General features: G+C 37.1%; 4 non-coding genes across 4 annotated transcripts; 2 read left to right on the forward strand and 2 right to left on the reverse strand.

The window, feature by feature from the left end:
- The first annotated feature begins 4,903 nt into the window (after window positions 1-4,903).
- On the forward strand, window positions 4,904-5,022 carry LOC119628778 (5S ribosomal RNA). The gene has a single exon (XR_005244919.1). It is a non-coding gene; the product is annotated as a 5S ribosomal RNA (ribosomal RNA).
- A 3,871-nt stretch (window positions 5,023-8,893) lies between these two features.
- TRNAY-GUA (transfer RNA tyrosine (anticodon GUA)) lies at window positions 8,894-8,988 on the forward strand. Its single transcript has 2 exons — window positions 8,894-8,930; window positions 8,953-8,988. It is a non-coding gene; the product is annotated as a tRNA-Tyr (tRNA).
- Window positions 8,989-16,653: 7,665 nt separating this feature from the next.
- Window positions 16,654-16,772, reverse strand: LOC119628771 (5S ribosomal RNA). The gene has a single exon (XR_005244913.1). It is a non-coding gene; the product is annotated as a 5S ribosomal RNA (ribosomal RNA).
- Window positions 16,773-25,052: 8,280 nt separating this feature from the next.
- LOC119628761 (5S ribosomal RNA) lies at window positions 25,053-25,171 on the reverse strand. The gene has a single exon (XR_005244909.1). It is a non-coding gene; the product is annotated as a 5S ribosomal RNA (ribosomal RNA).
- Between the last annotated feature and the right edge of the window lie 604 nt (window positions 25,172-25,775).

The following is a 25,775-nucleotide window of genomic DNA, read 5'->3' on the forward strand; positions in this document are numbered from 1 at the left end:
ATACACCGTCGACCGGTCGCTCTATTCACTCCACGGCAGCGCGCTAGAGTGCTGGTAGCGCGCCGCGCGGCCTCACCCCCTCAGGTCGCCCCTTGACCTTCACCGGGGGGAGACCGCCACCTACAGGGGCCGGGACGTACGGGCGTATTCCCGCCTCCGGCCCCCGGCTCGACGGCGACGGATCGGTGCGGAAAGGGAAGAGCTCTCCCTCTCTCGCTCCGCCGCCTCCTTCTGCGAGATGGTGGACTCGCAGAAGTCGAGCATCGCCTTCCAGGACGCGTCGCTGCCGAGCATCGTAGCCACGACGCGCGGCAGCGAGAGGTCCTCTCCTATGACCGCGACGAGGGCGGCGCGTTGCTCGTCGAAAAAGTGACCGATCCTATCGATGTCTTTTTTTTAATGCTTAGATAGGTGGACGAGCTCACAGTCCACTTAGTGTTAAATGGTTACGGGAGCCCATAGATATCTACAACGTAAATGCGCCACCCACCTTGAGATTATTGTAAGTTCTAAGGTCTCAAGTATAGTTAAAACGGCTGCCCCGCCCTTCAAACCGAAACGCATTACTGCTTCACGGCAGAAATAGGCAGGGTGGTGGTACCTAACCTATTCGTGCGGACTCACAAGACCTCTTGTGTAATTAAAAAATTGCATCGCTAGACGACGACTTATAGACGACTTATCTTCTGATTGATAGTCATAAGTTACATTACGTAGTGTCTTAATTAATTAGCGGGAGAATAATCAGTACAAACATATAATTGTTATTATCAATTAAAAATTGAAGACCACTCCATTCATTTTTTTATGAAAAATTCCTAAAAATCATTGAACAACGTCCAATGGAGTGGACGAAATAGGAAAAAACCTTCCTATTTCGCAATTGATAGCCATCATACTGCAATTAAGTAGACGCGCGTTCATCGTACATATTTTAAAACATCCCTATTGTCATGCAAATTAATACGCTGACCGTAAGTTTTGTACTTCAGCAACGCAAACTTAAATTTGCAGTTCGATACAAAAATTTACAAGCAAACTATATGAAGATTCTGATATTCATCTGAAAACGCAAATTTGTACTTTAAATTTATTTGAAATGCGCAACTGCAATTTTAAGCTTTAACGTATACGACACAAGGTCTACTTATTCAATTGAAAGATCTACTTATAGATTGTTGTCAACATTTTTTTGTTTATTAATAGCTTCCGTAATGTGCGAAAAAGATGAGAGATAGCATTTTTATTCTGGTCACGCTTTTATTAATGTTCTGAAGAGTTATGGGGGTGAGCTGTCCAGTGACCGATGCATGTGTGAACCATATAAATTCTTGAACGTGTATTTTTTTTCCTACCTAAGCTGATAACCTTGAGAGGCTATTTCAGCGTAACCTTAGCTAGTAGGTGAGCTCACGGGGCTCAAACCGGAGTGATGCTAACACTGACCCTAGCAAGAGCCGTGCTTCGCAGAATCTACCACCTGACCGGAAACGCGACCCACTGAGAAGATCCGGCGAGGAGCTCAGTGGGCTGTGTCTGTGGGTGAACATGTATTGTGTCATGTAAAAAACAATATATTTGTTTACTAATCTACAGATTGAAATTATATGATAAACAAAACCACCTGAATATAGTAGATAATATAATCAAAGATAGCAGGTAGAGTGATTAGGTTGATTGAACACGCATGATATCTTTGTACAGTTAAAGCGTGACTAATACCGAAAAGTACTTACGTATTTGAGTTTCAAGGGAAAGGCAGCCAGTATTCTACAACATTTGATACTTTTGAAGTCGTCGTGGCCTAAGGGATAAGACGTCCAGTGCATTGGTGTTGAGCGATGCACCGGTGTCCGAATCCCTGGCGGGTACCAATTTTTCTAATGAAATACGTACTCATCAAATGTGCACGATTGACTTCCACGGTGAAGGAATAACATCGTGTAATAAAAATCAAACCCGCAAAATTATTATTTGCGTAATTACTGGTGGTAGGACCTCTTGTGAGTTCGCACGGGTAGGTAACACCACCCCGCCTGTTTCTGCCGTGAAGCAGTAATGCGTTTTGGTTTGAAGGCAGCCGTTGTAACTGTACTGAGACCATAGAACTTATATCTCAAGGTGGGTGGCGCATTTACGTTGTAGATGTCTATGGGCTCCAGTACCCACTTAACAACAGGTAGGCTGTGAGCTCGTACATTCATCTAAGCAACAAATATATATAATTCTATTGGTGATCTTTCAAACTTAAAATAAATAATACATCGGTCACCTAATTTTAAGGTCTGATCCAAACGATGACTCAGTAAGTCACACTTCGTGTAATACAACTGTTTGTAATTCTATTTGAAAAAATACTACACATTCCGTTACACAGGCTTATGAAAAAACTACAAGGTTCATTCACTGTTCAGCACACCTGTCTACCAAGGAATCCGTTGAGCTGTATGCCGTTAGCCATAAAGACGAAGATTGCGTTTAAAAAAAATTACTCCTATATTATTGATTCAGCAATTTTGACCTCAACCCACCAAGCATAAGAACTAAAATGCTTTAAATGTGCAATCGAGGAACTAGTCTAAAAAGGTAAAAAAACGTTTCAAACAATATTATGCCTTATCATCTAAGTCTTAAGGTAGGGTAAATAATGTGATAGTTCTTCTCCCAGGTGCGTTCACGGTCGACGAAGCACGTCAAGGCATGAGTCATACTTGTGTCTGGAATGTATGGACACGTGGCTATTCTGTTAAAGACGTGTCACACTTCTATAATATATTTTTTTCATAATATATTTAATTGTCACATTATGTTTCATCTACAATATATCATAATTTATTAGGTAATTGGTATTATGGTTTCCAAGTTAAGGGCACTGCTTCATGTACAGTGCCTATATTAATAGATTATTTAAATTAAATAGATCCTTTTCACCTCCTTGGTGAGCAGATTAGTTTAAGGCCTAAATGGTCATCGGAGCTTGTAGACAGTAGACAGCAACCAAATACTGATAGAACTATCTACGTTCTCACCCACCTTTAATTAAGCGTTTGACGTTTGACTGAATCATCACTTATAATTTAAAAAAAAACCCTATTTTCAATCCATACAAATATTAGGACTTTTTGGCGGGAATGCGATGAGCGAAGTTGTGAGAATTGTTTTTTTTTGTTTTTTTTTGTGTTTGTTCAAGTTGAAATGTACAATAACGGTGGTTTATTAACAGTTTAGTATCTGTGAAAGTGCACAAATGTGGGAAAATGAAACAAAACTGCTGGATGTGGCTTCTCGGGATCCTACAAAAAGGTCCATTGAAAATTTTTCAATAAATATCCACCATTTTACTGAGATTATATTTTATCCCATATCAGCTCGTCTCGTCTCATTTCACTTCGTGCCCATTGATCAATGAATTCATTTCATTTCACTCCAAATTATAATTTTTGATAAAAATAATATATAAGATTAGGCTGTATGGTATGATACCTTTGCCTTTCCACCTGGAAAATAAAACGACTACTACAACTGTCATTTGCGATTTTAAAATAACAGCTTTTTACTAAAACCACGTGAAGATATTCACGATATTGTAAAAAGAAAATATTTTTGTCTGTCCGTTGTCTATTTGGTCCGGAATTCGCGGAAAGCTGCACCAACTTGACGGAGCTTACACTGTCAGATATTCGATGTTATAAAAACTAAGTTAAGCTATAGGTACTGCTTTTAGAAAAACAATTAGAGTTTCGCGCAAAAAAATTAAAATCTTGAAAAAGTAAACAAAATTATATTCACACCGGAAAGCATAATATTTCGATTGAAATATTACTGGACCTTAAAGAATTGACCTTTCACAGTCGACTTCCTGCAAAGGTGTTTAGTTATTGCAAAGTTAATATATAAAAAAGAAAAAGAAGTCTGCACACATACCTACATATTAGGTATTGTAAATACTTTTATAAGTTCATTAAACTAATTATTATACAATGAACTGCAGTTATTAATTTTTAAGTCAGTGAGTATTAGCACGTGTTACGTTTAAACTGTACTGTGGGTTAATTACGAACAATTTTATTAACCCACTGAGTTTCTCGCCGGATCTTCTCAGCGGGTCGCGATTCCGATCCGGTGGTAGATTATGCTCTTGCTAGGGCTAATGTTAGCAAATTCTCTCAGGTTGAACCCGTGAGCGTCCTACGCGTCCGGGCCTAACTGGAAGAGCCTCTAAGGGTACCAGTGAATAGGCTTACTGGTGGTAGGACCTCTTGTGAGTCCGCACGGGTAAGTACCACCACGCCGCCTATTTCTACCGTGAAGCAGTAATGCGTTTCGGCTTGAAAGGCGGGGCAGCCGTTGTAACTATCATGAGACTTTAGAACTTACATCTCAAGGTGGGTGGCGCACTTACGTTGTAGATGTCTATGGGCTCCAGTAACCACTTAACACCAGGTGGGCTGAGAGCACGTCCACCTATCTAAGCAATAAAAAAAAAAGCCAGGGAAAAACCGAACAAACTAATCAATCAATACCACATTTTAAATAAAATAATAACAAACTTTAATCGATTGTTAATGAAAGACAAACATTCATATAAATATTAATATAAAAGCTACGAATAAATAATAATTATTCGTAGGTTTAAAGTAAATTTTATATTGTCAATGTAATCTAATTACGAAATGCTACGTTTTTACGGTTTATCTTGGGCACACGTGCTGGTAGCATACTCTTTTAATAGCATTTATTGTTATTGCAAAATCGAATTTAAATAGCCGAAGTAAAGTTCATTTCAGAGCATTCTTTAAAATTTTAAATGATAATATTAGAAATACTACAGATCACACAATTTGAAAATAACGTATTAAACTTTGATTCGCTGAAAACATTTTATAAATTAAACACATCTAACGTCAACGTTCATACCATGTTGAAAACACCGGTTCTCGTCCGATCACCGAAGTCAAGCAACATCGGGCGTGGTCAGTACTTGGATGGGTGACCGCCTGGGAACACCACGTAATGTTGTTGACTTTTTGAACTTTTTAAGCCGTTCATCCTGTACCAGACTATATTTTTGACTCAATTAGACCCGAATAAATCAGTTTCTTCTGTATCTCTCTTCTTCAACCCGTGTCCACCCAAAAGAGCGAATGCACACCATTCTCATTCTGTATCTCACCAAGTATAATCTATCTATCTATATATATATATAAAAATGAATTGCTGTTCGTTAGTCTCGCTAAAACTCTAGAACGGCCGGACCGATTTGGCTAATTTTGGTCTTGAATTATTTGTGGAAGTCCAGAGAAGGTTTAAAAGGTAAATAAATATGAAAATGCTGGGATTATAAATAAAAATAACAATTTGGTTTTCCCTTTGATGTGTCCTCCGTCGGACGGATTCCTTTTGTTTGTTTTTAGTTTATTTTATACAAAAGCTTAGGTCTTTTATTTACCGATTGAGGGACTCCGAAGTCTGCCGGGTCAGCTAGTTTAAAATAAAAGTAATTTCTTATTAGAAGTAAATCTCACAAATCTTTATCTAAAGTAAATTTCGTCTTTACCGGAACTTAATGCACCGGACTTATTATCGAACGCTTTTTATCGTACTCATCTTCATAATTTCAACCGCAAAAGATATATAGCTACCGTGAGTTAAATATCATTGAACAGTAATTACTATCTGCTGGAAGCAGGTAGCGCTGGACCGATCTTTGTGGCGAGGCTTGGGGGAGGCCTATGTCCAGTAGTGGAAGTCTTTTTTTTTATTGCTTAGAGGGGTGGACGAGCTCACAGCCCGCCTGGTGTTAAGTGGTTACTGGAGCCTATAGACATCCACAACGTTACCGTTCCACCCACCTTGAGATATAAGTTCTAAGGTCTCAATATAGTTACAACGGTTGCCTCACTCTTTAAGCCAAAACGCATCACTGCTTCACGGCAGAAATAGGCGGGGTGGTGGTACCTGCTCGCGCGGACTCACAAGAGGTCCTACCACCAGTAAGATATGGGTGTAAGTGTGTAATAACGGTGGTTTATTAACTGTTTAGTATCTGTGAAAATGCACAAATGTGGGAAAATTAAACAAATCCGCTAGACGTACGTAGCTTCTCGGGATCCTCCAAAAAGTCCATTGAAAAAGTCTCAGTAAATAACCACCATTTTACTGAGATTATATTTCATCCCATATCATCTCATTTCATGCCAATTGATTAATGTTCCAAATTAATCAACTTCATTTCATTTCACTTCATATTAACATCTTTCATAAAAAAAAATATGGCTGTATGGTATGATACCTTTGCCTTTCCAGATGGAAAAATAGAAATTACAAGCCAGGTGTTTTACGAGTCTATTTGCACTTGGAAAAAATTAAACAACACTCCAATTACTTAATAAATGTGCTTGTGCCATACCATCATTAAACACGGACATCTGTCCTTTGGCCTTTACAGCTAGACCGTGTCTTATGCGGGTGCAAAAAATAAAGAAATACCGTTACTAAGAGCGGTTTTGAATTTATAATATCCTGTCCAAGCTGTTATTTCAATTCAACTGTGTCATCTTTTTAAGATGCCTTTCGTTAACTTGACCTGCGTCTATATCTATGTATGATAATATACATAAGTAACATATATTACTGATGGTAGGACGTCTTGTGAGTCCGCACGGGTAGGTACTACCGCCCTGCCTATTTCTGCCGTGAAGCAGTAATGCGTTTCGATTTAAAGGGTGGGGCAGCTCTTGTGTTCTTAAAAGTGAGACGTTACAGCTCATGTCTCAAGGTAGGTGGCGCATTTACGTTGTAGATGTCTATGGGCTCCAGTAACCACTTAACACCAAGTTTGCTGTGAGCTCGTCCAACCAACTAAGCAATAAAAAAGGGACTCATCCGAGTAAGTACGAAATAAATACAGAAATTTAAAAAGAAAGAATTCAGTCGATCCAACAACGCGATATAACTCCTAAAATCCATAAAGTACTTTTGCCACATTTAGCATTTAAAAAAAAAAAACACTTCGCTAGGCCCTCTCAATTCCCATAGCAGCGCAGATTAATCCGCGGCCCTAAATTAAATTCATCCACGGAAATCGTGACAAACGCCATCCGTCATCCGGACCCCTCATTTGCATGAGAAAAACTCGAAGAACAACTATTTATCAAAATGGCGGAGGACTTCCGGCTGCAATGACAGCAGGCGCGACGGTTTTCCGCCCGCCATCTTTGTCTGTATCTCTGTGTATTAGTTTTGTTTAAGGACTAAATTTACTGGATTTGACTTATGAAAATCTGAAGAAAAATAATCAGCTACCACAATGAAAATATTTCTAGTTTAGTGAAATAAAGTAAAGTTTAAAATTTAACAAAATTTCTCAAGGCTTAACAGATGTTTCCGCAAAACAATAAGGTACAAAATCTATTCTGAAATGCGGAATCTAAACGGATTGAACTTCCCTGAATACTCTCATAAGCTACCAGCCATTATGTAGAGAAGAAAAGCTGAAGTTTAATGTAAAACAAAACATCGCTTCTCCGTTTTCACTCAAAGCTTGAAACCCTGAAACAAACATAACTTTATTTGACAATTTCAAGCAGTTCATAAATTTTCGATATTTTCGGTAGTAAACGAATATCGCATCACCCAAATACCTAATTATTTTATTTAACCTGTTTACTGGTGGTAGGACCTCTTGTGAGTCCGCACGGGTAGGTACCTCCACCCCGTCTATTTCTGCCGTGAAGCAGCCGTTGTAACTAACTATACCTTATTACTTATATCTCAACGTGGGTGGCGCATTTACGTTGTAGATGTCTATGGGCTCCGGTAACCACTTAACACCAGGTGGGCTATGAGCTCGTCCAAACACCTAAGCTATAAAAAAAAATTATTTTAAAATGTATACCACATCCAGAAACACTAAATCTCGTTACGAAACGGAACCTCCTTGATCGCGGAGTGATTCCTATTTAGATAATTTAGTGGTTCGGTCGCGATGAAATATTCGAGGTGAGTCGTTCGTCGGCGTAACGCTGATTGTGCTGATTCAATTGTTTTGATGGTCGCCATTTTGTTGCTTTCTCGTTTACGGGAATGCGTTTAGTAAATGCGCAACGGCTAATGAGAACTGATTTGTTTTTGGTTTGCTATTGACGTGGGTGTTTTTTTTTTTTTTTTATAATTTGGGCAAACGATCTCACGCACGACCCCTAATGATTTATCAAACCGAAACGCACAAGAACTTTGCGGCAGCACTAGGTGGGGTGTACGATAAATCAAATCAAATCAAATTTTTTTTATTCAGCATAAATGAAAGTACATACTTGTTGAAAGTCAAAAGAACTACCGCCAATTCACAAGAACTAGCCTCCATCCTGAGAAGAATTGGCAAGAAAGTTAGCGGGCATGTCTTTTTTTTTTCAATATTAGATTATTTTGTTAATATTAGATTTTTTTTAGATAAATAATCTATACTAATATTATAAAGAGGAAAGATTTGTTTGTTTGTTTGTTTCGAATAGGCTCCGAAACTACTGGACCGATTTGAAAAATTCTTTTTCCATTAGAAGCCGACATTGTCCCTGATGAACATAGGCTACTTTTTTTTATTTATTTTTTATTTATTTTTTTTGGTTTCATGTGTGTTTTAATGTTTCCGAAGCGAAGCGAGGGCGGGTCGCTATATTAGATAAAGAAGAGAATGATAGTCGTTGTTACATTAACCAACTAAGATCATCTTAGAGCTCTTGTTTGAATGTAAATACGTAGTAAACATGCATATACATATCAGTCTTGATTATATTATGTTTTGTAAATTAAAATTAATACAATATAGTTACTGATAAATATGAACAAATTGTGATTGAGATAGTGTAGTATAATTTCAAATCAACCGTTATCGCCTTCGATAGCTCAGTTGGTAGAGCGGTGGACTGTAGTGTACGAGTTTCTACTGTGGACATCCATAGGTCGCTGGTTCAAATCCGGCTCGAAGGAGTTTTTTTGAGCTTAGAACGACGAAAAATTTGTTTTTGTTATACACATTTCTATTATAAATTAATTTAGGTTTGAAGAGAAAATATTATTGTCTCTTTTACTGTAGCAGATAATCTACGAATAAATAATTATTCGTAGCAGAAAATTATGGATTGTATTTAACTAGACTATACGAGAATATTAAAGTACCGATATAATGTTTATATAGATCAAATCTTAGCTTTTTCGCCTTCCGAGTACCTAACTTCATTTTTGAAGGTCGTGTCTAGGGTAAAGGTAAGTACTGTTTTCTGATCACTCTCTGCACAACTATTCTCCTTGTGCCTCGTATCTTCGGAATACTTCGGATATTTCAATCGAAGCGAATCAGTTTTTTACAAAGCACTCAATTAGCTAAATGGATTTGTGGGATGGGATGGGGTTCATATACGTTTTATTTTTTTATTTAAGAGCCCTTTTGAGCGCGAAACGTCGATAGATCGACTCTCTATTAACTTGTTTAAGTGTGGAGCGTCGGAATACCGACTATTGCGCAGTTTGATTGGAAGTATTAGGTATCGACCTGTACGGACGTGTTTTAATGCGCGCATATAAAACATTTATAACATGTTGATAACATTTATAAAATTACTTTGCTGTGAATTTACCGTTGACTTTTTAAATTAAAGTTTTTTATAAGGTACTTTTATTTAAAAATATTTTAGCAATTTCTGCAAAATAGGTACCTATGTGAAAATAAGTTCAGCACTAAAAATTAAATCCTATTGGGAGAAGGTTCGAGAACATTCAAATTTAGAACAATCCGTTATTATGCCTCAAATATTGAGAATGATCTCGAAAAAAAAAAACACGTAAATCTACTAGAAACAACATTTTATCCCAACGACAAATACACAAGAAGTTCTAATTAAATCATCTTATTACGTCCAGCGAAAGTAATTCGAGGGAGCTCAAAAAATGTATTAACTCTTAACCACGAACGTCCAGGAGACCGTATTGAGTCAATTACTGAGCTCGGAAAATTGAAGATCTTTACTTCGATAAAAAAAATGTATGGTGTCGTGAGACACCGGATAGGAACGAAGTTCCTTATTATAAAAATATTAATTTTAAGTTCTATTCGAGGTATAAAGAAAATAAAACTGGAGGTTTCGCAACAACCCACGGTCGTTCGGTAACGTGCGAACTTATTGTGGTACACTTCATTCACGGCTGTTTGCATAAGAGTTAGTGTATTGCGCAAACGAACGCTCTGAGATCGTGGTCAATGAATGATAAAAAAATATGTTATTTTTTGTACGTTATTACAAAGTCAAGTCGTACACTGTGTGCATTACTAATAAAAATCTTACGTTACGGACGTTTTTTCCCGGTTAGGGTACCCCTCCGCATCGTCCCATAAGGAACTTCCTTTCAAAAATATAGCAAAATTTGAAATTTTGGAAGACCTCTTTTATGTACTGACCCTAGTACTGACATTAGATCCGCGCTGACTGGACGTTAAAACCTGTTTGGAACTAGCGGGACTTGGAGTGTATGAACATTTTTAATGAATAAACATTTTACTATTACTGTTATAATAATAATTGTAAATAGACATGTTTTAACACAAACCGACTTCAAATAGAAAAAAAAAGATATTTCAAAACAAATTAATGTACACTAAAAAGAATAGTCATCGAAATCGGTTGGCGTGATATTGAGTTATTGAGTTATTCATCTATTTGTCGCGCACTTGCTCAATGCAAATTTAAGACTTATATGGTTTTCTCATGGATACCACTATCAGAACTGGACTAAATTGAAATGGGACCACACAGAAAGCGTCAGCTTTGTAATAAAAAAAGAATCATCAAAATCGATTCACCCAGTCAAAAGTTATGTAGTAACAAACATAAAAAAAATACAGTCGAATTGAGAACCTCCTCCTTTTTTGAAGTCGGTTAAAAATACGGTAGGCAACGGCTTGGCTCTGCTCCTGGTATTGCTGATCCCATGGGCGACGGTAACCACTCACTATCAGTAGGGGTAGTATAATCGTCTGCCTTTTTTTTACGGCTTAGATGAGTGGACGAGCTCACAGCCTACTTGGTGTTAAGTGGTTACCGGAGCCCATAGACGTAGCCCATCTACAACGTAGACGCGACACCCACCTTGAGATACAAGTTCTAAAGTCTCAAGTATAGTTACAACGGCTGTCCCACCCTTCAAACCGAAACGCATTACTGCTTCACGGCAGAAATAGACAGGGCGGTGGTACCTATCCGCGCGGACTCAAAAGTGGTCCTACCACCGTAATAAGCCTATAAGGGCAAAAAAAAATCATTGTCTATTAAAATTAAAAAAAAGTAAAAAAATCGAATATCGTAACCGCATTCCCGAAAAGACTCATAATCACTGAGCCTTAACCCTTTCATTGTCAAATAGAACTTTTTAATTGCTGTGAAATCGAATCGGGTGAAAAACGGCTTAGCTATTGTTGGGCGCACTTCGTTAATCTAGGCGGGTGGGTTTCGGCTTCATATTGTGTTGATACTTTTGTCGGAACAAATCGATCGGTTGGGGAAGATCTCACCTTTACGAATTGATTTTTTTTTTTGTTAAAGAAGATTTTAAACCGAAACAAAGCAGTAGATTTTTTTTCATTAATAAACAGTGTGCTTAGTTAGCAGAGTTTTTTACCGTTCTCGATAGCGTAAAAGTTAAATCAAATAGTTTTTCAGGCGAAACTAAGATCTACACTTTAGTGAACTATTAGCTCTACTACCACTACAGTTCGAACAAATAGCTCTTGGTCAGGTAGTCAAAAACTGTTTAAGCGGAGCCTAGCCTTTTCCTACCTATTCACTGGTGCTCTAAGGGGCTATTTCAGCTATTAGTAGGTGCTCATTAGGATCAACCTAAAAGAGCTTGCTAGCACTGGCCCTAGCAGGAGCAGTGCTGTGCAGAATCTACCACCGGATCGGAACCGTGACCCACTAAGAAGATCCGGCAACTTCCGGCATAATAATAATAATAATAATAATAATGTTTTTATTTCAAGTATCCATGACTCATATAAATTGTTAATAAGACTTAGACCTATGTTAGTAGTTATATTTACATCACAATGAATTACTGTGGTAACATCCCATGGGAGATGGCACCACAGCGACCCATGTATATACAGTCCAGCCTGCTTGCGATCATGCTCAGGATACTGTTGGAGCTGGCCCTCACTCTGTTTACCTGAGTAGTAATAGGTTAGTTCGCCCGTCGAACAATGACCGGACATATTCACATAGAGTAACTAAAGTTTGCAAATTATCGATGCATTTAATCAGCGTCTCTCAACATTATAAACATCTCCATTGAAAGATCATTGAACTAATTGAGCTATTTTGACTTCATTCCTGAAGGTGGGTGAGGGAATTGGGGTTGAGACATTTTTAAGTTACGATGACCATTACCAGAGAGATATTTTTTCGGAGCAACAGTAGCATTTAATTAGATTTTTTCTTCTAAACACGGATTACAATTAAAATCTCTTCATTTTGCCAATGCTGGTACGAGTATCGTTAATTAATGGTAACTTAACCCTTTGTCTGTGACGCGGAATAAATCACGCGGCGTTGTGGCTTCCAAACTTTTAAGCAGTTTCAATATTTATTAAATTTAGGGGTTATGAAATAAAAAATAAACGTAATATGTTTCTGAATGTAATTAAAGTGTTTTAAATATTATATGTAGTTACGCAAATTTATTAAAGGTATCATTTTTATTACTTTTGTTTTTCTCTACTTATTTGCTGGTAACCTAAGAGGTTATTCCAACTACGCCTGGACGGGTAGGTGAGCTCACAGGCTCAACCTAAGAGAATTTGCTAACACTAGCCCTAGCAAGAGCAGTGCTTCGCAGAATCTACTACCGGATCGGAATCGCGACCCACTGAAAATAGCACGTTTATTACACAGTGCTGTGTTCTTTCATCGCATTTACTACGTATTTCTATCAGATAAATTGACACCTGACTGCGGTATTTGAACACTGAAATAGTTGCATCCATGCAACGTTACGACGCGGAGAAGCCAAAAAGACTTCGATTAGGTTTTATTGTATTATTCTCGAAAGATTATAGATATCAGCGGGCTCTGTAACACATTCGGGTAAGATGTAAATAAATAAATAAAATAGAATAACATAAATAAAATATTAAATCACAAAACAATATCTTTAGAAACTTTGAGAGCCACTAAGTCGTAACTGTGCCCTAACCCTTCCATGACTGGCACTGATTCATCTTAAACCGTCAACGGCTGATGGATCAAGATATTAATACTGAAAGCGTGGCCAATCTGACCAGGACTCAACCCTTCTATGCATATTTTATTTCGGATGGTGCGGGCCTTTTTGACTGATCACGTTGATCTGCGAGGAACTAATGCTGATGTGTCGGGATGGGTGTGATGTAATTAGAGGGCTTTTGAAATTGTTCTGTCATTCCATTGTTTATTATAGTCAGTGACAAATTTGTATTTGTAAATAGATTTTTTATTAATACTCACGTCCTCACTGGTATGTACCGTACTGGTGTTAAGGTAGCCGCTTGCTTGTTTAGATAACTGACAGTGCCGATGTCCTCGAGTAACAGTGACAATTATTAGGTGAGTTGCAATCTCGTCTGTCTGGTAGAGGTCCCTTAGGCTACCAAAGAATAAGTAAGGAAAAATTGTCCAAAAGAATGAAAACACACACTGACTAACTTCTAGAATATACCAGAACATAGAGACGTACTTAGTCGCCGCGATCTGAAATCGTGAAAAGAATAACTTATGTCTTTAAGCAAAGATCCATTATCCCAGATGATTAGGTTAATCTAAGAAAATCTGACCGCGTTCTTTTAAAATGTGTATAAAGATATCCAACTGTTGTAAGCAATCAAAAAAACAGTTCGAAGCTCTTTTTTTTTATTGCCTTTGTAGGCAGACGAGCATACGGCCCACCTGATAGTAAGTGGTCACCGTCGCTGATGGACGTCAGCAATGCCAGGGGCAGAGCCAAGCCGCTGCCTACCATTAAGTACTCTCCGCAAGCCTCGTTTGAAAAAGGACATGTCATAGCGCTCGGAAAGCACCATGCAGGGGAGTCCATTCCAAACCCGGATGGTTCGTGGCAAAAAAGACCTTTGGAAACGCATTGTCGATTCAAAAAAATTAATAAACAAATCGACGCTATTCGCACGAGCGTAACTTGACCGAGTAATGTTTAAGTGTAGATAACAAATAGCCCGCATGGCTTAATGAAATGTTTCTACCGATTAGCCACCTCACGTGTTTAGACTAGAGGTACAGTTGAATGGAAAATGTTTCGCCCTGCACTGTGAAATACTACTTTTAACGGCTTTTAAGGCGTCCTGGGAGACCGCACGGGTAGGTATCTCCACCCTGCCTATTCCTGTAGTGAAGCAGTAACGCAGGTTTTTTAAAGGGCGGGGTAATCTATACTAATAAAAGGTTTTTACGGATTTTCCGTTATAACTACTGAACCACGCATTCGATTGACTTGAAACTTTGTATCCATGTAGAAAATACATGTACTTAATGGATAGGCTAATATTTATATGAGCGTTGGATACACCAGTTGCGGGGGCGTTAATGATGAGAATCTTTGTGGGGATGAGAAATGATAATGTTAATTTTAAATGGCCAACAAAGCGGACGGGTACAGCTAGTTGTACTATAGAACTAAGATTTAGAACTCATGTCTCAAGATGCGTGGCCGCATCTACGTTGTTGATATCTATGGGCTAAGTTAACTCATTTGGCTGTTTTCTTGTCTGTGATGGGTAGCCATCATACAATGCAAGATATTTGACAGATGCCTGAATCTCGCTTACGACATTTTCAAGATAAGCTTGCGTATATACAAGTTCCGAACAACAACATCCGGACCGTCGGTCTACCGAGCAATATCACCCGCTCGATGGAAGATCTTCCCTTTGTCGTATACCTGCATTGTCACAACATATTTTGTTTAGAAGTCAGACTGAGATCTAGAAGTGTTTTTTTTTTGGTATTGCTGCACCATTACTGTATATGGAATGGCGATTTTGAAATAAAATACAATCGAAACTTTCAACGACACAATTTAACAAAATATTATCTATTGTCTATATATATAAAAATGAATTGCTGTTCGTTAGTCTCGCTAAAACTCGAGAACGGCTGGACCGATTTGGCTAATTTTGGTCTTAAATTATTTGTGGAAGTCCAGAGAAGTTTTAAAAGGTAGATAAATATGAAAATGCTGGGAATGAAATAAAAATAACAATTTTGTTTTTCCTTTGATGTGACCATGTGATGAAAAGCTTAGGTCTTTCATTTATCGATTGAGGCACTACGAAGTCTGCCGGGTCAGCTAGTTTATAATAATATCAGCAGCTTCGATTCTGAATTTAAGAAATATTTTGAAGTATATCTTAGTACTTATCTGAGAACATTATGACAATTTTAAATTTAACGTGCAAACATCGAACTCACTAGAAGGCAAATCAAAAATGATATAACTATTTTTAGAACATAACTGTACCAAGATATATGCGGACATTAAATATACTTATCATACCCCTTGCTTCTTCATTAATCGGACAAGTTGAGGAAATTATTACGCAGATGAGCTAAATTAGACTGAAGTTGATCGATTGCGTAATATTACGCATAACACACCCGCATATTTGGATTTACGTCCAAAATCATTTTTAAATTAATAATTAAGATATAAGTAGGTACCTAAGTATTTGATTGAAGTGCTTTTGAATTTGCAATTTTTTAGAAGGGGATAACAGACAATTGAGTTCATTGACTATATTATTAGCCTTTCAGAAATACTCTTGGTACTTTTAGGGATTTCGAGCACCAGTCATTCTTACCTGGCGTAGGGACTGTTACTGGTGGTAGGACCTCTTGTGAGTCCGTACGGGTAGGTACCACCACCCCGCATATTTCAGCCGTGAAGCAGTAATGCGTTTCGGTTTGAAGGGTGGAGTAGCCCGTGTAACTATACTACTATACTGAGATCTTAGAACTTATGTCTCAAGGTTGGTGGCGCATTTACGTTGTAGATGTCTATGAGCTCCAGTAACCACTTAACACCAGGTGGGCTGTGAGATCGTCCACCCATATAAGGAAAAAAAAAAAACTTGTCATTTAACCAATAGACATAACCCGCTGAGTTTCTCGGCGGATCTTCGCTGTGGCTCTTCGGATCCGGTGGTAGATTCAGCGAAGCACTGCTCTTGCTAGGACAGATGTTAGCAAGCTCTTTCATACAGAGCCCCGTGAGCTGGCCAACCAGTTAAGGTGAAGCTATGAAATCTCCTCGAGGCTAGTGGCAGATAGGTAGACAAATAAGTTAAATAACATAACGCATTTACTTCGACATCATTGGCAGTTAATACGGCATATACTATCGAAAAAATAAGTAAAGATAGAGAAAGTCATCAAATTGTTTTAATAAAATAAAATAAATCTCGTAAATAACTCTAATTTGAAAAACTTAAAATACAATTTCATCCAGCCATGTAATTTTAATTGAATCGTGTTTTTTTTTTTAATTTGCATGAACCTTTTACAATTCCTAGACAAATTCCTGGTCATTATCAAAAAAAGCAAAATAAGGAGGACAAATAGCCAACATCACGTGGTGTTCCCAGGCGGTCACCCATCCAAGTACTGACCACGCCCGATGTTACTTAACTTCGGTGATCGGACGAGAACCGGTGTTTTCAACATGGTATGGACGTTGACGACACTGGATCGGAATTAATTGATTTTAATATAGTTTTTGGCCTTTTTTTTATTTAAATTTATGTCGATTGTCCGAATTCAAATTTCTATTAATAAAGTAAATAAATATAGATGAATTGTTAGATTGAAACATAAACGAAATATCTATTAACAAAGCCGTTCGAGTTATTGTACAACTTTCAAAATAACATTATCTTTAAGAATTACATTATCAAGTTGGGTGTGTAATCAATTTGAAATCGGTACCTATATTAAGTAATAATTACTTGTCGTCAATTCGGAAATTCACATTCACGTCACATTGGTTCTGGTACTCGGATGGGTAATCACAGTCAATGTTGTAATAGTAATTAAAACTATAGATAATAAAAAAAATATTTTACGGTTTAATCTCGTATTTATCATTTTCGTTATACGAGCCCCGATATCTGCTGAAATTTTAATAATTTATTTTACGCCAAAACTAAAAACGGCAAGAGCTTCCAATGAGCTAGTGATATTTCTTTGTAGCGCGAAGATACAAAATGTAATGTTTGGAACTTGTTCACTTTCTAAATCACTAGCGTCATACGCTACCACTAAAACAAGGGGCATAGAAAACACATCATTATATCAGCAACACATTATTTAATAAAAAACACATTATAAACGCAATACATATTAATTCAGTTCGAATTTATATATTTCTGCCTATTTCTGCCGTGAAGCAGTAATTCGTTTCGGTTTGAAGGGTGGCGCAGCCGTTGTAACTATACTTGAGACCTTAGAACTTATATCTCGAGGTGGGTGGCGCATTTACGTCGTAGATGTCTATGGTCTCCAGTAACCACGAAGCACTGCTCTTCTTGGCAACTTCGCCAGGTTTGAGCCCCGTGAGCTCACATACTCATTCGGTAATGCTGTTATATACTCTCAAGGCTATCAGCATAGGTAGGAAAAATATTAAACGAATTTCATATTTTGAGTTTAAATTAAAAAAGTGTTTTGAGTTATCAATAAAATTTGAACAAAACTGTCATTACACAGAGTACACAAAAACATAGACTAAACATTATGTTCGAAAAAAACCAATGATGTAGTAGATAGTTTGACGAAAACAAAGATCAAACATTACCAGTTTCTCAGGCTATTAAATGGGTAATTTCATAAAAAGTTGATTTTGTGAGATTGTTCTTTAAATAAGTACTAGCTGACCCGGCAAACGTTGTTTTGCCTTAAATAAGATTTCTAGGGAATTTCTAGTGTAGAAAAAAAACTAACTTATTGTAAGTGTGTAAGGATGTGGTAAATGAGTGAAAGAGGTATGTAGTGCTGTGAACGATGAGGGAATATATAATAAAAATAACAAAACCTCATTCAACCACATAATACCTCATTATAACAAAAAAAAATGTCCAAATAAAAAAAAATATGTTAGGGGTGGACAACCCTAATCACTTAGGGGTATGAAAAATAGATAGTAGCCGATTCTCAGGCTTACTGAATATGTATAAAAAAATTCATGAGAATCGGTCAAGCGGTTTCGGAGGAGTATGGGAACGAACACTGTGACACGAGAATTTTATATATTAGAATATTGAAATTGGTTTTTCAATGGTCAGTCCCAATTAGTGCGACGAGAATTAATTAAGCTGTCATGTAATCATGTAACTGCGCTGATGCGTTTTGACGTAAATTAGTCTCAATTATCATTTAATTAAACCTGTAACCCGCGCTGCCCGATCATATAACAATAGTGGAGATACATATCTAATCGTAACAGTATATGATATTACATACTAAGCTCTGCTTGCTTAATGACTCTCCTCGCTTAATGATCACGAGTTGATTGGCGAAATTAGAACCTCAGATATTATGTATATTAATTGAGAAAAATTAGAAAAAGATATTGCCCCATTTATTGAAGCGCCTGAATCGGATCTCTCAGCAATCCTACGTACTTTAGCCGTTAAAATTGGCCTCAATTATTTCAGGCACATAATTTGATAATTCCAACGGTACCTACTTAACTATTTAAGCTGGCTTAGCTTCCAATATTCTAATACACTAGTTATCCTTCCCAATAAATAAATAAACATCTTCTAATTTATCGTAAAAATCTTAGTAGACAAAATATTTTAACTGTGGTGGTACATATTTTACTGTATGGTCCTACATATCGGCACAGTCATATAAGGGGTGAATTAGGGTGAATACATTAGATCACTGTTTCCAATTCGAATGTTGTCATCCCTAATAAAGTGGGATTCGAACAATAGAATTTGTTGTCTAATGGAATTACACATTAATAATTTCCGAATTTAAAAACTATTTAATTTAATTAAATAATATTAATGAAACAGGCTTTGGTATTAGCTCAGTATATTGCTATACGTACGACCAATTTAATACTGCAACCGCAATTTCCCTATTTCGGCCGCGAAGCAGTAATGCGTTCTAGATTAAAGGGTAGCAAAGCCGTGTCTATAGAACTGGTGGTGGAATTCATGCTGTAGACCGGTTTACCCATGAAACCAAAAAAGAGACGCGCAGAAAGCCTACTCAGTTTCTTGTCGAAACGAATATAGTGCACTAGTATTTTCTGCGGTTTTCGCGAAATGAAGATATAATTAAAAAAAAAAAGTCAGCACACAGTGTTCAAACACGTCATCTCGGATCCTCTCGATCTTTAATGGTACTTTTAGGTACCGAAGCACTGGTCATCGTTCTCGTCGAATCCGTGGCTAGGGACAAAGGGCTCGGCGAGTAAATTAACCCACAGACACAGCCCACAGAGTTTCTCGCCGGATCTTTTCAGTGGGTCGCGTTTCCGTTCCGGTGGTAGATTCTGCGAAGCATGGCACTTGCTAGGGTTCACGTTAGCAACATCGTCAGGTTTGAGCACCGTGAGCTCACCTACTAGCCCGGTGACGCTGATATGGCCTTCTGGACCATCAGCTTAGGTAGGAAAAAAAAGTGTTCAAATATCGACGAATAACACACTTCAGTCGTCCGTGATGACTAAGAGATCTTTATAGTTTTCGAAACATCGATAACATTTGAGTAAAATAACATTAAAAAAAACGCAAAATGAAACCGTAAAACTAATTTTAATTACAACACCCTGTCACAAAATAATAACGTGCATAAGTAACAGTAAAATTAATCTCTGAAAATTACCCTCACAATATTAATAATCAGTCGAATACGTATCTAAAGGAAGGGGGTGAATAGGGCATGTATTGTGCGTCATAATACTAACTCTGCGATCGATGACCCGCGAAAAACGCGATAATAATAATAATAATGATTATTATTTATTGCTTAGATGGGTGGACAAGTTCATAGCCCACCTGGTGTTAAGTGATTACTGGAGCCCATACACATCTACAACCGTAAATGCGCTACCCACCTTGAGATATATGTTCTAAGGTCTCACTATAGTTACAACGGCTGCCCCACCCTTCAAACCGAAACGCATTACTGCTTCACGGCAGATATAGGCAGGGTGGTGGTACCTACCCGCGCGGACTCACAAGGGGTCCTACCACCAGTAATTACCTTAATGCGTCTTCGTGACTTTGAGCATTGCGCATAATTCTAATTAGATTTATCTCGAGACTATAAAATACCGAGAACTTCAGAAACAATATCTCACTCTGGATTTTTATTGATATAGAACAGTGATTCCGAAACTTTTTTGAGCAAGAGGTTCGCTTTTCCAAAATTATCTGATACCTCAGAGCCTGGTAACATAAAATTTGAGCATATAACATTAATATCGCTTTAATGTAAATAAAATGCTCATTAAAAAACACCATATTAAATTGTAAAATAGTTGGAACGAAGTTCCTTATCGCGCGTTGTGAAAGGGGGCTAGACGGAAAAAATTCTTACGAAAAGTTGTCACGACACTTTTTAGATCCGTCATTCTGACCAATCAACGTGTAGGCGCTTATCACGTGACATTGCTCGTATCCGATTGGTCCGCGTATTGAGTACAGTTTCTCGAGATAGCGTTTCAACAATAGTAATTTAGTTCATAGTATTGTTTTATTCTTCTTCATAATGCCGTAATTTATTATTATAACTTAAAAAAAAATATTACAATTCCTTCACTAATTAATCGAAAGGAACTTCGTTCCATCCGGGTGTCCCTTGACACCTCTGAAGTTTTTTTTTTAATTATGTCAAAAAAGCTAGCCGCCAGTAAAATTGGAATAGTGTTTTTTTTTAGAGAAAAATCATTACATTTATTTTATCGGCACTGAAATAATTTTAAATCAATATTAATCCTGCTAATTATAATTTTAGATATTTATGATAAAATTTAAGGAAGTGGTTTTTTAATTTTTTTTCCATCAAACAGCCAAATTTTAACAAATGAGACGAATTCTTAAACTACTCGCACGCCATCTATCGCTAGTTCGTGGTACTATGACAGATACCTCCACTGGAATGCCAACAACAAATGCGGCAAGTCTCATTACAATTGGATTAACGGTTTAGAAACAATTAATAGATAAAGACAGACATAAGCAAACATTTAAAAAAAAAATGTATCTAGTCATGCGGCTTACAACAATTCTATATCTCTAGAACTAATAATTACTGGTGGTAATTACTGGTGGTAGGACCTCTTGTGAGTCCGCACGGGTAGCACCGTCCCGCCTATTTCTGCCGTGAAGCAGTATTGCGTTTCGGTTTAAAGGGTGGGGCAGCCGTTGTCACTATACTGAGACCTTAGAACTTATATCTCAAGGTGGGTGGCGCATTTACGTTGTAGATGTCTTTGGGCTCCAGTAACCACTTAACACCAGGTGGGCTGTGAGCTCGTTCACACACACACCTAAGCAATAAAAAAAAATCCATAAATAAGGAAACATGGTACCTACCTTATATTAGTATGCAGAAGGAACACAGATAGGTAGGGATTATTATTTCTTCAAGAGTACGCAATGAAAGTGACAAGGAAGACTGAATCTCACGTATCTAATCTCCGCCATAAAACTTCGTATGAATAAAATACTGAACTCCGGATCGCCATTAACGCAGCCATCAGCTATACTGTCACTCTATCTTCAATATTCATGAAGACATAACCACAACTTATTGTACTGTACGCCATATTTTTCTCAATCACCATTAGTCGCGTATCTGCGAACCAAGTGCATTTCGCGCGCTATGTATCAGTGATCGTTCCAGTACAAAATGAAGTAAACACCATTCAATTTCACACGAATTTATTCTTTACTCCTTAAAAATTAGAAAGCGTATCTCTCTGTATTTATGCTGTTAGTTGTGATAATTTTTTTAAACAGCTGCAGTTGTATTCGGAATATGTCGGCACTTGAGTTTTATTGTATCAAATAATAGGGGCGCTCTTATAGCCATTATCACGTGTTTGATCTAAAATGATACTTCGTACGGAATGCAGTTGGAGGGTGGACAGGGACTTAAACAAGGGCTTCAATAAGTTACTCGTCTTTTAAGTAGTCGATGAAATTCAGTCGCAAATAAAGAATATATTAAAAAAACTAAAAAAATACGCTTTTATAAAAAATCCAACTAAAAAATAGAAAATAAATTTTAATAAATTTGAATTAAAAATAGTGTAAGAAAAAATTATTTTAATGTAAAAAAAAGCGTGGGGTGCATGGTATCAGTAGTTATAAATATTTTATGAACAGATATGAGTAGAAGGGTTATTTTGATAATATCCTGAAAAGCACCCCACGCTTTTTTACAATAAAATCATTTTTTCTTAGACTATTTTTAATTCAAATTTATTAAAAAAAAAAACTGTTTTTTAGTTGGATTTTATATTAAGGCGTATTTTTGTAGTCTTTTTAAACTAATAAAGCTTTCAAATTTATTCTAGAACTCTGTTAACCTGTAGAAACGATATTGTATGACCTGTGTGCCTAGTGCGAGTTTTTTAACGTTCTCGATAGCGTAAAAGTTAACTCAAATTTGTATGGTATTCGCACGTTTGAATACGTTTGCCGCTAGGGGCGCTGCTCCAACTGCATACAAATGTGTGTTAACTTTTACGCTATCGAGAACGTTAAATAGCTCGCACTAAGCACACTGGAGAGAGTTTGTGTCTACCTACCGCGTGGGCGAACACTACACTTGCGTCATGATCGAACGTATGCATGTTTTGTAAAGTGTCATACATGATACGAAGGGACACTACTTGTCTTGCATAACATGGCGTTGGTAGTATTTTTATAAACAGGCTCAAAAGGAACGTACCTAAGCCTATAATGGAATTAAAGTATTGGCCTAAACTGACCTTAGGTATACGGAAACATGACTCATGTACTGTCAGCATCAAAATTGCCTAAATACGTCTTAGTTGTCTTTTACCCTACTGTACTATCTTAAATTGTGAAATTTCTACATACCTACATGCCTATTGAAATATTTATCACCCCTTAACACTTTAATATTAGTATTTCATTTATCTATACTAATATATTAATCTACAGTGGTTTTTAAGGATGTTCCGTTATAACTACTGAACCATGCATTCGATTGACTTGAAACTTGGTATCCATGTAGAAAATACATGTACTTAATGGATATGCTAATATTTATATGAGTGTTGGACTCCCTAATAATAATGACAATAAATAATAATGTTAATTTTAAATGTCCAGCGAAGCGGGCGAGTAAGGCTAGTATTTTATACAAATAGTAAAATGTAGCAATTGGATAATAGGTAAAGGTAATGGTAAATCCATTATTAAAAGATGACGTTAATTATAAATTTCCTATTTTCACTTCTGCAGCTTACTGTACACAGACATAGGTGTTCGTCTGTAAAAATTCATTCTCAGAAATTCCGTAATACGGGCCCTCGAGATAATGGTTAAACAAAATTTTCATATTGTGTTCTGAATTTCTGTGTTCCATAGAATGATAAGTAAAGACATTGTACTTATTATATATGTAATATTATTTCCTCCCGGCGAGGAAATGACTCCATAGAGAGCCTTGTCGTTCAGGGCAAAGTAGAGGGCACCAGACCGCGTGGAAGGTTGCCCATGCGATGATCAAGTTAAGTCGGCAGTTAGTGATTGTTTGCGTGAGTGTACCAGACTCACCACAAACCGAGAGGAGTGGCGATTGCTCGTGAAGGGCATAACATCTGCCCACAACAATGATACTAAATGACGACCACGACCGCTTTTCTTTATTGCTTACATGGCTGGACGAGTTCACAGCCCACCTGGTGTTAAGTGGTTACTGGAGCCCATAGACATCTACAACGTAAATGGCCCACCCACCTTGAGATATAAGTTCTAAGGTCTAAGGTTCTAAGTATAGTTACAACGACTGCCCCACCCTTCGAACCGAAACGCATTACTACTTCACGGCAGAAATAGGCAGCGTGGTGGTGCCTAACCGCGCGGACCCACAAGAGGTCCTACCACCAGTAATTACGCAAATTTTAAGTTTAGTTAATTATAAGCTCTGACAAGAGTGATACGACAAAGGAAAAGGAAAATTAAATATGTGGTATTGTGAATTAAAAATCGTTCTAATACCGTCTCAAGTTATTTTTAATAGATAAATAACTAGAATAACAATAAAACCCAATTCAGTGTTCACGCTTGACTTCCCGCCAATCTCGCTATAGACAATAAACCAAACGACGCATAAGGCCTGCCATTCAACGTCTCACAAATCGTCCAACTTCAGCGAACATAACCATTTCCTTCTGCCATACAGACTCGATCCGTCCTCAAACTACCCTGACGCTTGCAATCAAAACACAATACGTTATAAATGGGAGCATTATACGAATACAAAGCTTTATTTACTACGAAAATTAGAACTGTTTTTAGAAATTAAGTCTTGTGATGTAAAACATAAAGGTGTTGTTTTATGTGTACAGAGAATATTCGGTTTTGTATTCTCAAAGTCATGGATACCTAGTGAAACTTTGGCTGATAGCAGTCATGCTGTGTTTTCTATGGATCTGAATAAATATTCGCGACACATACCTACAAGGGTAGTCGGAGCTATATGTATTGAACAAAAACAAAAAAAAAAGATGTCTGTTGAGGAATCACTTTGTCGACTTGAATTATGAAAGCTTTAATTATCTCATTGCGTCATGAGGCTTGTGAGAGAGCCTGAGTCGATTTGACTATTATAATTCTTATTCGGTTAAACCTAATATTTATTAATTTATTAATTTATATTGATTAATAAATTCATAATTAATTAATTTATTAATCAATATTATAATCAAACTTTGAAGTTAAATACATTCAAAAAAAGACAAAAAGCCAACATCACGTGGTGTTCCCAGGCGGTCACCCATCCAAGTACTGACCACGCCCGATGTTGCTTAACTTCGGTGATCGGACGAGAACCGGTGTTTTCAACATGGTATGGACGTTGACGAACGAGTATGTGAAACATTTTATATGTATTTATGTACAAATTTACATTAATCACTAAACTAATTTATTAAATTATAATTTATTAAATTATTAGCTTTGTTGATAATAATAGTGTGGCGATTCCAGGAGTCATGAAGCTTTTGAACTTCCAATCAATCCTTTTTACTGTAGACTATGCCTCCAACCGGCACGCAACCGGCTTAGCCATGCCCCTGGCATTGCTGATGTCTATGGGCATCGGTCACCACTTACGATTAAGTACGCTACATAATGCTTTCAGAGGATAAAAACAACATTGTTATTAAGAGTGATGTTAAGATTAACATTAGGTATGTTTATGTTTACTAGTGGTCCCCGCAGTAGTCGAAATTCGACTATCATTAATTGAAATTATAAGTTTGAACATTCTTATATCTATTGTCAAAGACTATATAATACACTTCTATAATCACAGATTTCGCCAAGACTTCACTATAGACAAATAATGTTAAAGACAAACAATACTAATCTATTCTCAATTTGACCACAGACTTTAAAGAATAACAAAAGTTTCACAATTGACTATTTACAAAGAGTATATTTATACGTATGTGTGGTGTCAAAT

The sequence above is a fragment of the Bombyx mori genome, chromosome 7 (genome assembly GCF_030269925.1).
Source record: "Bombyx mori chromosome 7, ASM3026992v2".
Taxonomy (NCBI): Eukaryota; Metazoa; Arthropoda; class Insecta; order Lepidoptera; family Bombycidae; genus Bombyx; species Bombyx mori.